The following is a 15702-nucleotide window of genomic DNA, read 5'->3' on the forward strand; positions in this document are numbered from 1 at the left end:
GGACCCAGTCTCAGTGCTTCGAGACAGGAGCCCAGTCTCTGTGCTCCAGGCCTAGATCCCAGTCTCAGTGCCCCAGGTATGGACCCATATCTCAGTGCTCCAGGCCTAGACCCCAGTCTCAGTGCCCCAGGTATGACACCAGTCTCAGTGCTCCAGGTCTGGATCCCAGTCTCAGTGCTCCAGGTCTGGATCCCAGTCTCAGTGCTCCAGGTCTGGACCCCAGTCTCAGTGCTGCATGTCTGGACCCCAGTCTCAGTGCTGCAGGTCTGGACCCCAGTCTCAGTGCTCCAGGCTTGGAACCCAGTCTCAGTGCTCCAGGTCTGGATCCCAGTCTCAGTGCTCCAGGTCTTGAACCCAGTCTCAGTGCTCCAGATCTGGACCCCAGTCTCAGTGCTCAAGGGTCTGGACCCATGTCTCAGTGCTCCAGGTCTGGATCCCAGTCTCAGTGCTCCAGGTCTGGACCCCAGTCTCAGTGCTCCAGGCCTGGACCCAGTCTCAGTGCTCCAGGTCTGGAACCCAGTCTCAGTGCTCCAGGCCTGAACCCAGTCTCAGTGCTCCGAGCCAAGACCTCAGTCTCTGTGCTCCAAGCCTGGATCCCAGTCTCAGTGCCCCAGGTATGGACCCCAGTCTCAGTGCTCCAGGCCTAGACCCCAGTCTCAGTGCCCCAGGTATGGACCCCAGTCTCAGTGCTCCAGGTCTGGATCCCAGTCTTAGTGCTCCAGGTCTGGATCCCAGTCTCAGTGCTCCAGGTCAGGATCCCAGTCTCAGTGCTCCAGGTCTGGATCCCAGTCTCAGTGCTCCAGGTCTGGATCACAGTCTCAGTGCTCCAGGTCTGGATCCCAGTCTCAGTGCTCCAGGTCTGGATCCCAGTCTCAGTGCTCCAGGTCTGGATCCCAGTCTCAGTGCTCCAGGCCTGGATCCCAGTCTCAGTGCTCCGAGCCTGGACCCCAGTCTCAGAGGTCCAGGCCTGGACCCAGCCTCAGTGCTCCGGGCCTGGACCCCAGTCTCAGTGCTGCAGGTCTGGATCCCAGTCCGAGTTCTCGAAGTCTGGATCCCAGTCTCAGTGGTCCAGGCCTGGACCCCAGTCTCAGTGCTTCGGGACTGGACCCCGGTCTCAGTGCTCCAGGTCTGGATCCCAGCCTCAGTGCTCCTGGTCTGGACCCCAGTCTCAGTGGGAAAGGTCTGGACCCCAGTCTCAGTGCTCCGAGCCGTACACCAGTCTCAGTGCTCCGGGCCTGGACCCAAGTCTCAGTGCTCCAGGTCTGGATCCCAGTCTCAGTGCTCCGGGCCTGGACCCCAGTCTCAGTGCTCCGGGCCTGGACCCCAGTCTCAGTGCTCAAGGTCTGGACCCCCATCTCAGTGCTCCGAGCCGGACACCAGTCTCAGTGCTCCGGGCCTGGACCCCAGTCTCAGTGCTCCAGGCCTTGTCCCAGTCTCAGTGCTGCAGGTCTGAATCCCAGTCCGAGTTCTCAAAGTCTGGACCCCGGTCTCAGTGCTCCAGGTCTGGATCCCAGTCTCAGTGCTCCAGGTCTGGACCCCAGTCTCAGTGCTCCGAGCCAAACACTAGTCTCAGTGCTCCGAGCCTGGACCCCAGTCTCAGTGCTCCGAGCCAGGACCCCAGTCTCTGTGCTCCAGGTCTGGACCATAGACTCAGTGCTGCCCGTCTGGATCCCAGTCTCAGTGCTCCAGGTCTGGACCCCAGTCTCAGTGCTCCAGGTCTGGATCCCAGTCTCTGTGCCCCAGGTATGGACCCCAGTCTCAGTGCTCCAGGTCTGGATCCCAGTCTCAGTGCTCCAGGCCTGTACCCCAGTCTCAGTGCTGCAGGTCTGGACCCCAGTCTCAGTGCTCCAGGTCTGGACCCCAGTCTCAGTGCTCCAGGCCTGGACCCTGTCTCAGTGCTCCAGGTCTGGACCCCAGTCTCAGTGCTCCAGGCCTGGACCCAGTCTCAGTGCTCCGAGCCAGGACCTCAGTCTCTGTGCTCCAGGCCTAGATCCCAGTCTCAGTGCCACAGGTCTGGACCCCAGTCTCAGTGCTCCAGGCCGAGACCCCAGTCTCAGTGCCCCAGGTATGGACCCCAGTCTCAGTGCTCCAGGTCTGGATCCCAGTCTCAGTGCTCCAGGTCTGGATCCCAGTCTCAGTGCTCCAGGTCTGGATCCCAGTCTCAGTGCTCCAGGTCTGGACACCAGTCTCAGTGCTGCAGGTCTGGACCCCAGTCTCAGTGCTCCAGGCTTGGATCCCAGTCTCAGTGGTCCAGGCCTCGACGCCAGTCTCAGTGCTCCGGGGCTGGACCCCAGTCTCAGTGCTCCAGTCCTGAATCCCAGTCTCAGTGCTCCGGGCCTGGACCCCAGTCCCAGAGCTCCAGGCCTGAATCCCAGTCTCAGTGCTCCAGGTCTGGATCCCAGTCTCAGTGCTCCAGGCCTGGATCCCACTCTCAGTGCTCCGAGCCGGACACCAGTCTCAGTGCCCCGGGCCTGGACCCCAATCTCAGTGCTCCGAGCCAGGACCCCAGTCTCTGTGCTCCTGGTCTGGACCCCAGTCTCAGTGCTGCCGGTCTGGATCCCAGTCTCAGTGCTCCAGGTCAGGACCCCAGTCTCAGTGCTCCAGGTCAGGATCCCAGTATCAGTGCCCCAGGTATGGACCCCAGTCTCAGTGCTCCAGGTCTGGATCCCAGTCTCAGTGCTGCCGGTATGGATCTCAGTCTCAGTGCTCCAGGTCAGGACCCCAGTCTCAGTGCTCCAGGTCTGGACCCCAGTCTCAGTGCTCCAGGTCTGGATCGCAGTCTCAGTGCCCCAGGTATGGACCCCAGTCTCAGTGCTCCAGGTCTGGATCCCAGTCTCAGTGCTCCAGGTCTGGATCCCAGTATCAGTGCTCCAGGTCTGGATCCCAGTCTCAGTGCTCCAGGTCTGGATCCCAGTCTCAGTGCTCAAGGTCTGGATCCCAGTCTCAGTGCTCCGAGCCTGGTCCCCAGTCTCAGAGGTCCAGGCCTGGACCCAGCCTCAGTGCTCCGGGCCTGGACCCCAGACTCAGTGCTCCAGGCCTTGTCCCAGTCTCAGTGCTGCAGGTCTGGATTCCAGTCCGAGTTCTCGAAGTCTGGACCCCAGTCTCAGTGCTTCGGGACTGGACCCCGGTCTCAGAGCTCCAGTTCTGGATCCCAGCCTCAGTGCTCCTGGTCTGGACTCCAGTCTCAGTGCTCCAGGTCTGGACCCCAGTCTCAGTGCCCCAGGTATGACACCAGTCTCAGTGCTCCAGGTCTGGATCCCAGTCTCAGTGCTCCAGGTCTGGATCCCAGTCTCAGTGCTCCAGGTCTGGACCCCAGTCTCAGTGCTGCATGTCTGGACCCCAGTCTCAGTGCTGCAGGTCTGGACCCCAGTCTCAGTGCTCCAGGCTTGGAACCCAGTCTCAGTGCTCCAGGTCTGGATCCCAGTCTCAGTGCTCCAGGTCTTGAACCCAGTCTCAGTGCTCCAGATCTGGACCCCAGTCTCAGTGCTCAAGGGTCTGGACCCATGTCTCAGTGCTCCAGGTCTGGATCCCAGTCTCAGTGCTCCAGGTCTGGATCCCAGTCTCAGTGCTCCGAGCCTGGTCCCCAGTCTCAGACGTCCAGGCCTGGGCCCAGCCTCAGTGCTCCGGGCCTGGACCCCAGTCTCAGTGCTCCAGGCCTTGTCCCAGTCTCAGTGCTGCAGTCTGGACCCCAGTCTCAGTGCTACAGGTCAGGACCCCAGTCTCAGTGCTCCAGGTCTGGACCCCAGTCTCAGTGCTCCAGATCTTGATCGCAGTCTCAGTGCCCCAGGTATGGACCCCAGTCTCAGTGCTCCAGGTCTGGATCCCAGTCTCAGTGCTCCAGGTCGGGACCCCAGTCTCAGTGCTGCAGGTCTGGACCCCAGTCTCAGTGCTCCAGGTCTGGACCCCAGTCACAGTGCTCCAGGCCTGGACCCAGTCTCAGTGCTCGAGGTCTGGACCCCAGTTTCAGTGCTCCAGGCCTGGACCCAGTCTCAGTGCTTCGAGACAGGAGCCCAGTCTCTGTGCTCCAGGCCTAGATCCCAGTCTCAGTGCCCCAGGTATGGACCCCAATCTCAGTGCTCCAGGCCTAGACCCCAGTCTCAGTGCCCCAGGTATGACACCAGTCTCAGTGCTCCAGGTCTGGATCCCAGTCTCAGTGCTCCAGGTCTGGATCCAAGTCTCAGTGCTCCAGGTCTGGACCCCAGTCTCAGTGCTGCTGGTCTGGACCCCAGTCTCAGTGCTGCAGGTCTGGACCCCAGTCTCAGTGCTCCAGGCTTGGAACCCAGTCTCAGTGCTCCAGGTCTGGATCCCAGTCTCAGTGCTCCAGATCTGGACCCCAGTCTCGGTGCTCAAGGGTCTGGACCCATGTCTCAGTGCTCCAGGTCTGGATCCCAGTCTCAGTGCTCCAGGTCTGGATCCCAGTCTCAATGCTCCAGGCCTGGATCCCAGTCTCAGTGCTCCGAGCCTGGACCCCAGTCTCAGAGGTCCAGGCCTGGACCCAGCCTCAGTGCTGCAGGTCTGGACCCCAGTCTCAGTGCTCCAGGTCTGGATCCCAGTCTCAGTGCTCCAGGTCTGGACCCCAGTCTCAGTGCTCCGAGCCAAACACTAGTCTCAGTGCTCCGAGCCTGGACCCCAGTCTCAGTGCTCCGAGCCAGGACCCCAGTCTCTGTGCTCCAGGTCTGGACCCTAGACTCAGTGCTGCCGGTCTGGATCCCAGTCTCAGTGCTCCAGGTCTGGACCCCAGTCTCAGTGCTCCAGGTCTGGATCCCAGTCTCTGTGCCCCAGGTACGGACCCCAGTCTCAGTGCTCCAGGTCTGGATCCCAGTCTCAGTGCTCCAGGTCTGTACCCCAGTCTCAGTGCTGCAGGTCTGGACCCCAGTCTCAGTGCTCCAGGTCTGGACCCCAGTCTCAGTGCTCCAGGCCTGGACCCTGTCTCAGTGCTCCAGGTCTGGACCCCAGTCTCAGTGCTCCAGGCCTGGACCCAGTCTCAGTGCTCCGAGCCAGGACCTCAGTCTCTGTGCTCCTGGCCGAGACCCCAGTCTAAGTGCCCCAGGTATGGACCCCAGTCTCAGTGCTCCAGGTCTGGATCCCAGTCTCAGTGCTCCAGGTCTGGATCCCAGTCTCAGTGCTCCAGGTCTGGATCCCAGTCTCAGTGCTCCAGGTCTGGACACCAGTCTCAGTGCTGCAGGTCTGGACCCCAGTCTCAGTGCTCCAGGCTTGGATCCCAGTCTCAGTGGTCCAGGCCTGGACCCAGCCTCAGTGCTCCGGGCCTGGACACCAGTCTCAGTGCTCCAGGCCTGGTCCCAGTCTCAGTGCTGCAGGTCTGGATCCCAGTCCGAGTTCTCGAAGTTTGTATCCCAGTCTCAGTGGTCCAGGCCTGGACGCCAGTCTCAGTGCTCCGGGGCTGGACCCCAGTCTCCGTGCTCCAGTCCTGAATCCCAGTCTCAGTGCTCCGGGCCTGGACTCCAGTCCCAGAGCTCCAGGCCTGAATCCCAGTCTCAGTGCTCCAGGTCTGGATCCCAGTCTCAGTGCTCCAGGTCTGGATCCCACTCTCAGTGCTCCGAGCCGGACACCAGTCTCAGTGCCCCGGGCCTGGACCCCAATCTCAGTGCTCCGAGCCAGGACCCCAGTCTCTGTGCTCCTGGTCTGGACCCCAGTCTCAGTGCTGCCGGTCTGGATCCCAGTCTCAGTGCTCCAGGTCAGGACCCCAGTCTCAGTGCTCCAGGTCAGGATCCCAGTATCAGTGCCCCAGGTATGGACCCCAGTCTCAGTGCTCCAGGTCTGGATCCCAGTCTCAGTGCTGCCGGTCTGGATCTCAGTCTCAGTGCTCCAGGTCAGGACCCCAGTCTCAGTGCTCCAGGTCTGGACCCCAGTCTCAGTGCTCCAGGTCTGGATCGCAGTCTCAGTGCCCCAGGTATGGACCCCAGTCTCAGTGCTGCAGGTCTGGATCCCAGTCTCAGTGCTCCAGGTCTGGACCCCAGTCTCAGTGCTCCAGGTCTGGACCCCAGTCTCAGTGCTGAAGGTCTGGACCCCAGTCTCAGTGCTCCAGGTCTGGACCCCAGTCACAGTGCTCCAGGCCTGGACACAGTCTCAGTGCTCGAGATCTGGACCCCAGTTTCAGTGCTCCAGGCCTGGACCCCAGTCTCAGTTCTCCAGGCCTGGACCCAGTCTCAGTGCTTCGAGACAGGAGCCCAGTCTCTGTGCTCCAGGCCTAGATCCCAGTCTCAGTGCCCCAGGTATGGACCCATATCTCAGTGCTCCAGGCCTAGACCCCAGTCTCAGTGCCCCAGGTATGACACCAGTCTCAGTGCTCCAGGTCTGGATCCCAGTCTCAGTGCTCCAGGTCTGGATCCCAGTCTCAGTGCTCCAGGTCTGGACCCCAGTCTCAGTGCTGCATGTCTGGACCCCAGTCTCAGTGCTGCAGGTCTGGACCCCAGTCTCAGTGCTCCAGGCTTGGAACCCAGTCTCAGTGCTCCAGGTCTGGATCCCAGTCTCAGTGCTCCAGGTCTTGAACCCAGTCTCAGTGCTCCAGATCTGGACCCCAGTCTCAGTGCTCAAGGGTCTGGACCCATGTCTCAGTGCTCCAGGTCTGGATCCCAGTCTCAGTGCTCCAGGTCTGGACCCCAGTCTCAGTGCTCCAGGCCTGGACCCAGTCTCAGTGCTCCAGGTCTGGAACCCAGTCTCAGTGCTCCAGGCCTGAACCCAGTCTCAGTGCTCCGAGCCAAGACCTCAGTCTCTGTGCTCCAAGCCTGGATCCCAGTCTCAGTGCCCCAGGTATGGACCCCAGTCTCAGTGCTCCAGGCCTAGACCCCAGTCTCAGTGCCCCAGGTATGGACCCCAGTCTCAGTGCTCCAGGTCTGGATCCCAGTCTTAGTGCTCCAGGTCTGGATCCCAGTCTCAGTGCTCCAGGTCAGGATCCCAGTCTCAGTGCTCCAGGTCTGGATCCCAGTCTCAGTGCTCCAGGTCTGGATCACAGTCTCAGTGCTCCAGGTCTGGATCCCAGTCTCAGTGCTCCAGGTCTGGATCCCAGTCTCAGTGCTCCAGGTCTGGATCCCAGTCTCAGTGCTCCAGGCCTGGATCCCAGTCTCAGTGCTCCGAGCCTGGACCCCAGTCTCAGAGGTCCAGGCCTGGACCCAGCCTCAGTGCTCCGGGCCTGGACCCCAGTCTCAGTGCTGCAGGTCTGGATCCCAGTCCGAGTTCTCGAAGTCTGGATCCCAGTCTCAGTGGTCCAGGCCTGGACCCCAGTCTCAGTGCTTCGGGACTGGACCCCGGTCTCAGTGCTCCAGGTCTGGATCCCAGCCTCAGTGCTCCTGGTCTGGACCCCAGTCTCAGTGCGAAAGGTCTGGACCCCAGTCTCAGTGCTCCGAGCCGTACACCAGTCTAAGTGCTCCGGGCCTGGACCCAAGTCTCAGTGCTCCAGGTCTGGATCCCAGTCTCAGTGCTCCGGGCCTGGACCCCAGTCTCAGTGCTCCGGGCCTGGACCCCAGTCTCAGTGCTCAAGGTCTGGACCCCCATCTCAGTGCTCCGAGCCGGACACCAGTCTCAGTGCTCCGGGCCTGGACCCCAGTCTCAGTGCTCCAGGCCTTGTCCCAGTCTCAGTGCTGCAGGTCTGAATCCCAGTCCGAGTTCTCGAAGTCTGGACCCCGGTCTCAGTGCTCCAGGTCTGGATCCCAGTCTCAGTGCTCCAGGTCTGGACCCCAGTCTCAGTGCTCCTGGTCTGGACCCCAGTCTCAGTGCTCCGAGCCAAACACTAGTCTCAGTGCTCCGAGCCTGGACCCCAGTCTCAGTGCTCCGAGCCAGGACCCCAGTCTCTGTGCTCCAGGTCTGGACCCTAGACTCAGTGCTGCCCGTCTGGATCCCAGTCTCAGTGCTCCAGGTCTGGACCCCAGTCTCAGTGCTCCAGGTCTGGATCCCAGTCTCTGTGCCCCAGGTATGGACCCCAGTCTCAGTGCTCCAGGTCTGGATCCCAGTCTCAGTGCTCCAGGTCTGTACCCCAGTCTCAGTGCTGCAGGTCTGGACCCCAGTCTCAGTGCTCCAGGTCTGGACCCCAGTCTCAGTGCTCCAGGCCTGGACCCTGTCTCAGTGCTCCAGGTCTGGACCCCAGTCTCAGTGCTCCAGGCCTGGACCCAGTCTCAGTGCTCCGAGCCAGGACCTCAGTCTCTGTGCTCCAGGCCTAGATCCCAGTCTCAGTGCCACAGGTCTGGACCCCAGTCTCAGTGCTCCAGGCCGAGACCCCAGTCTCAGTGCCCCAGGTATGGACCCCAGTCTCAGTGCTCCAGGTCTGGATCCCAGTCTCAGTGCTCCAGGTCTGGATCCCAGTCTCAGTGCTCCAGGTCTGGATCCCAGTCTCAGTGCTCCAGGTCTGGACACCAGTCTCAGTGCTGCAGGTCTGGACCCCAGTCTCAGTGCTCCAGGCTTGGATCCCAGTCTCAGTGGTCCAGGCCTGGACGCCAGTCTCAGTGCTCCGGGGCTGGACCCCAGTCTCAGTGCTCCAGTCCTGAATCCCAGTCTCAGTGCTCCGGGCCTGGACCCCAGTCCCAGAGCTCCAGGCCTGAATCCCAGTCTCAGTGCTCCAGGTCTGGATCCCAGTCTCAGTGCTCCAGGTCTGGATCCCAGTCTCAGTGCTCCAGGTCTGGACCCCAGTCTCAGTGCTGCATGTCTGGACCCCAGTCTCAGTGCTGCAGGTCTGGACCCCAGTCTCAGTGCTCCAGGCTTGGAACCCAGTCTCAGTGCTCCAGGTCTGGATCCCAGTCTCAGTGCTCCAGGTCTTGAACCCAGTCTCAGTGCTCCAGATCTGGACCCCAGTCTCAGTGCTCAAGGGTCTGGACCCATGTCTCAGTGCTCCAGGTCTGGATCCCAGTCTCAGTGCTCCAGGTCTGGACCCCAGTCTCAGTGCTCCAGGCCTGGACCCAGTCTCAGTGCTCCAGGTCTGGAACCCAGTCTCAGTGCTCCAGGCCTGAACCCAGTCTCAGTGCTCCGAGCCAAGACCTCAGTCTCTGTGCTCCAAGCCTGGATCCCAGTCTCAGTGCCCCAGGTATGGACCCCAGTCTCAGTGCTCCAGGCCTAGACCCCAGTCTCAGTGCCCCAGGTATGGACCCCAGTCTCAGTGCTCCAGGTCTGGATCCCAGTCTTAGTGCTCCAGGTCTGGATCCCAGTCTCAGTGCTCCAGGTCAGGATCCCAGTCTCAGTGCTCCAGGTCTGGATCCCAGTCTCAGTGCTCCAGGTCTGGATCACAGTCTCAGTGCTCCAGGTCTGGATCCCAGTCTCAGTGCTCCAGGTCTGGATCCCAGTCTCAGTGCTCCAGGTCTGGATCCCAGTCTCAGTGCTCCAGGCCTGGATCCCAGTCTCAGTGCTCCGAGCCTGGACCCCAGTCTCAGAGGTCCAGGCCTGGACCCAGCCTCAGTGCTCCGGGCCTGGACCCCAGTCTCAGTGCTGCAGGTCTGGATCCCAGTCCGAGTTCTCGAAGTCTGGATCCCAGTCTCAGTGGTCCAGGCCTGGACCCCAGTCTCAGTGCTTCGGGACTGGACCCCGGTCTCAGTGCTCCAGGTCTGGATCCCAGCCTCAGTGCTCCTGGTCTGGACCCCAGTCTCAGTGCGAAAGGTCTGGACCCCAGTCTCAGTGCTCCGAGCCGTACACCAGTCTCAGTGCTCCGGGCCTGGACCCAAGTCTCAGTGCTCCAGGTCTGGATCCCAGTCTCAGTGCTCCGGGCCTGGACCCCAGTCTCAGTGCTCCGGGCCTGGACCCCAGTCTCAGTGCTCAAGGTCTGGACCCCCATCTCAGTGCTCCGAGCCGGACACCAGTCTCAGTGCTCCGGGCCTGGACCCCAGTCTCAGTGCTCCAGGCCTTGTCCCAGTCTCAGTGCTGCAGGTCTGAATCCCAGTCCGAGTTCTCGAAGTCTGGACCCCGGTCTCAGTGCTCCAGGTCTGGATCCCAGTCTCAGTGCTCCAGGTCTGGACCCCAGTCTCAGTGCTCCAGGTCTGGACCCCAGTCTCAGTGCTCCGAGCCAAACACTAGTCTCAGTGCTCCGAGCCTGGACCCCAGTCTCAGTGCTCCGAGCCAGGACCCCAGTCTCTGTGCTCCAGGTCTGGACCCTAGACTCAGTGCTGCCCGTCTGGATCCCAGTCTCAGTGCTCCAGGTCTGGACCCCAGTCTCAGTGCTCCAGGTCTGGATCCCAGTCTCTGTGCCCCAGGTATGGACCCCAGTCTCAGTGCTCCAGGTCTGGATCCCAGTCTCAGTGCTCCAGGTCTGTACCCCAGTCTCAGTGCTGCAGGTCTGGACCCCAGTCTCAGTGCTCCAGGTCTGGACCCCAGTCTCAGTGCTCCAGGCCTGGACCCTGTCTCAGTGCTCCAGGTCTGGACCCCAGTCTCAGTGCTCCAGGCCTGGACCCAGTCTCAGTGCTCCGAGCCAGGACCTCAGTCTCTGTGCTCCAGGCCTAGATCCCAGTCTCAGTGCCACAGGTCTGGACCCCAGTCTCAGTGCTCCAGGCCGAGACCCCAGTCTCAGTGCCCCAGGTATGGACCCCAGTCTCAGTGCTCCAGGTCTGGATCCCAGTCTCAGTGCTCCAGGTCTGGATCCCAGTCTCAGTGCTCCAGGTCTGGATCCCAGTCTCAGTGCTCCAGGTCTGGACACCAGTCTCAGTGCTGCAGGTCTGGACCCCAGTCTCAGTGCTCCAGGCTTGGATCCCAGTCTCAGTGGTCCAGGCCTGGACGCCAGTCTCAGTGCTCCGGGGCTGGACCCCAGTCTCAGTGCTCCAGTCCTGAATCCCAGTCTCAGTGCTCCGGGCCTGGACCCCAGTCCCAGAGCTCCAGGCCTGAATCCCAGTCTCAGTGCTCCAGGTCTGGATCCCAGTCTCAGTGCTCCAGGTCTGGATCCCACTCTCAGTGCTCCGAGCCGGACACCAGTCTCAGTGCCCCGGGCCTGGACCCCAATCTCAGTGCTCCGAGCCAGGACCCCAGTCTCTGTGCTCCTGGTCTGGACCCCAGTCTCAGTGCTGCCGGTCTGGATCCCAGTCTCAGTGCTCCAGGTCAGGACCCCAGTCTCAGTGCTCCAGGTCAGGATCCCAGTATCAGTGCCCCAGGTATGGACCCCGGTCTCAGTGCTCCAGGTCTGGATCCCAGTCTCAGTGCTGCCGGTATGGATCTCAGTCTCAGTGCTCCTGGTCTGGACCCCAGTCTCAGTGCGAAAGGTCTGGACCCCAGTCTCAGTGCTCCGAGCCGTACACCAGTCTCAGTGCTCCGGGCCTGGACCCAAGTCTCAGTGCTCCAGGTCTGGATCCCAGTCTCAGTGCTCCGGGCCTGGACCCCAGTCTCAGTGCTCCGGGCCTGGACCCCAGTCTCAGTGCTCAAGGTCTGGACCCCCATCTCAGTGCTCCGAGCCGGACACCAGTCTCAGTGCTCCGGGCCTGGACCCCAGTCTCAGTGCTCCAGGCCTTGTCCCAGTCTCAGTGCTGCAGGTCTGAATCCCAGTCCGAGTTCTCGAAGTCTGGACCCCGGTCTCAGTGCTCCAGGTCTGGATCCCAGTCTCAGTGCTCCAGGTCTGGACCCCAGTCTCAGTGCTCCAGGTCTGGACCCCAGTCTCAGTGCTCCGAGCCAAACACTAGTCTCAGTGCTCCGAGCCTGGACCCCAGTCTCAGTGCTCCGAGCCAGGACCCCAGTCTCTGTGCTCCAGGTCTGGACCCTAGACTCAGTGCTGCCCGTCTGGATCCCAGTCTCAGTGCTCCAGGTCTGGACCCCAGTCTCAGTGCTCCAGGTCTGGATCCCAGTCTCTGTGCCCCAGGTATGGACCCCAGTCTCAGTGCTCCAGGTCTGGATCCCAGTCTCAGTGCTCCAGGTCTGTACCCCAGTCTCAGTGCTGCAGGTCTGGACCCCAGTCTCAGTGCTCCAGGTCTGGACCCCAGTCTCAGTGCTCCAGGCCTGGACCCTGTCTCAGTGCTCCAGGTCTGGACCCCAGTCTCAGTGCTCCAGGCCTGGACCCAGTCTCAGTGCTCCGAGCCAGGACCTCAGTCTCTGTGCTCCAGGCCTAGATCCCAGTCTCAGTGCCACAGGTCTGGACCCCAGTCTCAGTGCTCCAGGCCGAGACCCCAGTCTCAGTGCCCCAGGTATGGACCCCAGTCTCAGTGCTCCAGGTCTGGATCCCAGTCTCAGTGCTCCAGGTCTGGATCCCAGTCTCAGTGCTCCAGGTCTGGATCCCAGTCTCAGTGCTCCAGGTCTGGACACCAGTCTCAGTGCTGCAGGTCTGGACCCCAGTCTCAGTGCTCCAGGCTTGGATCCCAGTCTCAGTGGTCCAGGCCTGGACGCCAGTCTCAGTGCTCCGGGGCTGGACCCCAGTCTCAGTGCTCCAGTCCTGAATCCCAGTCTCAGTGCTCCGGGCCTGGACCCCAGTCCCAGAGCTCCAGGCCTGAATCCCAGTCTCAGTGCTCCAGGTCTGGATCCCAGTCTCAGTGCTCCAGGTCTGGATCCCACTCTCAGTGCTCCGAGCCGGACACCAGTCTCAGTGCCCCGGGCCTGGACCCCAATCTCAGTGCTCCGAGCCAGGACCCCAGTCTCTGTGCTCCTGGTCTGGACCCCAGTCTCAGTGCTGCCGGTCTGGATCCCAGTCTCAGTGCTCCAGGTCAGGACCCCAGTCTCAGTGCTCCAGGTCAGGATCCCAGTATCAGTGCCCCAGGTATGGACCCCAGTCTCAGTGCTCCAGGTCTGGATCCCAGTCTCAGTGCTGCCGGTATGGATCTCAGTCTCAGTGCTCCAGGTCAGGACCCCAGTCTCAGTGCTCCAGGCCTGGACCCTGTCTCAGTGCTCCAGGTCTGGACCCCAGTCTCAGTGCTCCAGGCCTGGACCCAGTCTCAGTGCTCCGAGCCAGGACCTCAGTCTCTGTGCTCCAGGCCTAGATCCCAGTCTCAGTGCCACAGGTCTGGACCCCAGTCTCAGTGCTCCAGGCCGAGACCCCAGTCTCAGTGCCCCAGGTATGGACCCCAGTCTCAGTGCTCCAGGTCTGGATCCCAGTCTCAGTGCTCCAGGTCTGGATCCCAGTCTCAGTGCTCCAGGTCTGGATCCCAGTCTCAGTGCTCCAGGTCTGGACACCAGTCTCAGTGCTGCAGGTCTGGACCCCAGTCTCAGTGCTCCAGGCTTGGATCCCAGTCTCAGTGGTCCAGGCCTGGACGCCAGTCTCAGTGCTCCGGGGCTGGACCCCAGTCTCAGTGCTCCAGTCCTGAATCCCAGTCTCAGTGCTCCGGGCCTGGACCCCAGTCCCAGAGCTCCAGGCCTGAATCCCAGTCTCAGTGCTCCAGGTCTGGATCCCAGTCTCAGTGCTCCAGGTCTGGATCCCACTCTCAGTGCTCCGAGCCGGACACCAGTCTCAGTGCCCCGGGCCTGGACCCCAATCTCAGTGCTCCGAGCCAGGACCCCAGTCTCTGTGCTCCTGGTCTGGACCCCAGTCTCAGTGCTGCCGGTCTGGATCCCAGTCTCAGTGCTCCAGGTCAGGACCCCAGTCTCAGTGCTCCAGGTCAGGATCCCAGTATCAGTGCCCCAGGTATGGACCCCAGTCTCAGTGCTCCAGGTCTGGATCCCAGTCTCAGTGCTGCCGGTATGGATCTCAGTCTCAGTGCTCCAGGTCAGGACCCCAGTCTCAGTGCTCCAGGTCTGGACCCCAGTCTCAGTGCTCCAGGTCTGGATCGCAGTCTCAGTGCCCCAGGTATGGACCCCAGTCTCAGTGCTCCAGGTCTGGATCCCAGTCTCAGTGCTCCAGGTCTGGACCCCAGTCTCAGTGCTCCAGGTCTGGACCCCAGTCTCAGTGCTGCAGGTCTGCACCCCAGTCTCAGTGCTCCAGGTCTGGACCCCAGTCACAGTGCTCCAGGCCTGGACACAGTCTCAGTGCTCGAGATCTGGACCCCAGTTTCAGTGCTCCAGGCCTGGACCCCAGTCTCAGTTCTCCAGGCCTGGACCCAGTCTCAGTGCTTCGAGACAGGAGCCCAGTCTCTGTGCTCCAGGCCTAGATCCCAGTCTCAGTGCCCCAGGTATGGACCCATATCTCAGTGCTCCAGGCCTAGACCCCAGTCTCAGTGCCCCAGGTATGACACCAGTCTCAGTGCTCCAGGTCTGGATCCCAGTCTCAGTGCTCCAGGTCTGGATCCCAGTCTCAGTGCTCCAGGTCTGGACCCCAGTCTCAGTGCTGCATGTCTGGACCCCAGTCTCAGTGCTGCAGGTCTGGACCCCAGTCTCAGTGCTCCAGGCTTGGAACCCAGTCTCAGTGCTCCAGGTCTGGATCCCAGTCTCAGTGCTCCAGGTCTGGACCCCAGTCTCAGTGCTCCAGGCCTGGACCCAGTCTCAGTGCTCCAGGTCTGGACCCCAGTCTCAGTGCTCCAGGCCTGAACCCAGTCTCAGTGCTCCGAGCCAAGACCTCAGTCTCTGTGCTCCAAGCCTGGATCCCAGTCTCAGTGCCCCAGGTATGGACCCCAGTCTCAGTGCTCCAGGCCTAGACCCCAGTCTCAGTGCCCCAGGTATGGACCCCAGTCTCAGTGCTCCAGGTCTGGATCCCAGTCTTAGTGCTCCAGGTCTGGATCCCAATCTCAGTGCTCCAGGTCAGGATCCCAGTCTCAGTGCTCCAGGTCTGGATCCCAGTCTCAGTGCTCCAGGTCTGGATCCCAGTCTCAGTGCTCCAGGTCTGGATCCCAGTCTCAGTGCTCCAGGCCTGGACCCAGCCTCAGTGCTCCAGGTCTGGATCCCAGTCTCAGTGCTCCAGGTCTGGATCCCAGTTTCAGTGCTCCAGGTCTGGATTCCAGTCTCAGTGCTCCAGGTCTGGATCCCAGTCTCAGTGCTCCAGGCCTGGATCCCAGTCTCATTGCTCCAGGTCAGGATCCCAGTCTCAGTGCTCCAGGTCTGGATCCCAGTCTCAGTGCTCCAGGTCTGGATCCCAGTCTCAGTGCTCCAGGCCTGGATCCCAGTCTCAGTGCTCCAGGTCTGGATCCCAGTCTCAGTGCTCCAGGTCTGGATCCCAGTCTCAGTGCTCCAGGTCTGGATCCCAGTCTCAGTGCTCCAGGCCTGGATCCCAGTCTCAGTGCTCCGAGCCTGGACCCCAGTCTCAGAGGTCCAGGCCTGGACCCAGCCTCAGTGCTCCGGGCCTGGACCCCAGTCTCAGTGCTCCAGGCCTTGTCCCAGTCTCAGTGCTGCAGGTCTGGATCCCAGTCCGAGTTCTCGAAGTCTGGATCCCAGTCTCAGTGGTCCAGGCCTGGACCCCTGTCTCAGTGCTTCGGGACTGGACCCCGGTCTCAGTGCTCCAGGTCTGGATCCCAGCCTCAGTGCTCCTGGTCTGGACCCCAGTCTCAGTGCTAAAGGTCTGGACCCCAGTCTCAGTGCTCCGAGCCGTACACCAGTCTCAGTGCTCCGGGCCTGGACCCCAGTCTCAGTGCTCCGGGCCTGGACCCCAGTCTCAGTGCTCCAGGTCTGGATCCCAGTCTCAGTGCTCCGGGCCTGGACCCCAGTCTCAGTGCTCCGGGCCTGGACCCCAGTCTCAGTGCTCAAGGTCTGGACCCCGTCTCAGTGCTTCGAGCCGGACACCAGTCTCAGTGCTCCGGGCCTGGACCCCAGTCTCAGTGCTCCAGGCCTTGTCCCAGTCTCAGTGCTGCAGGTCTGAATCCCAGTCCGAGTTCTCGAAGTCTGGACCCCGGTCTCAGTGCTCCAGGTCTGGATCCCAGTCTCAGTGCTCCAGGTCTG

The sequence above is a fragment of the Scyliorhinus torazame genome, chromosome 3, assembly GCF_047496885.1.
Source record: "Scyliorhinus torazame isolate Kashiwa2021f chromosome 3, sScyTor2.1, whole genome shotgun sequence".
NCBI classification, from domain to species: Eukaryota; Metazoa; Chordata; class Chondrichthyes; order Carcharhiniformes; family Scyliorhinidae; genus Scyliorhinus; species Scyliorhinus torazame.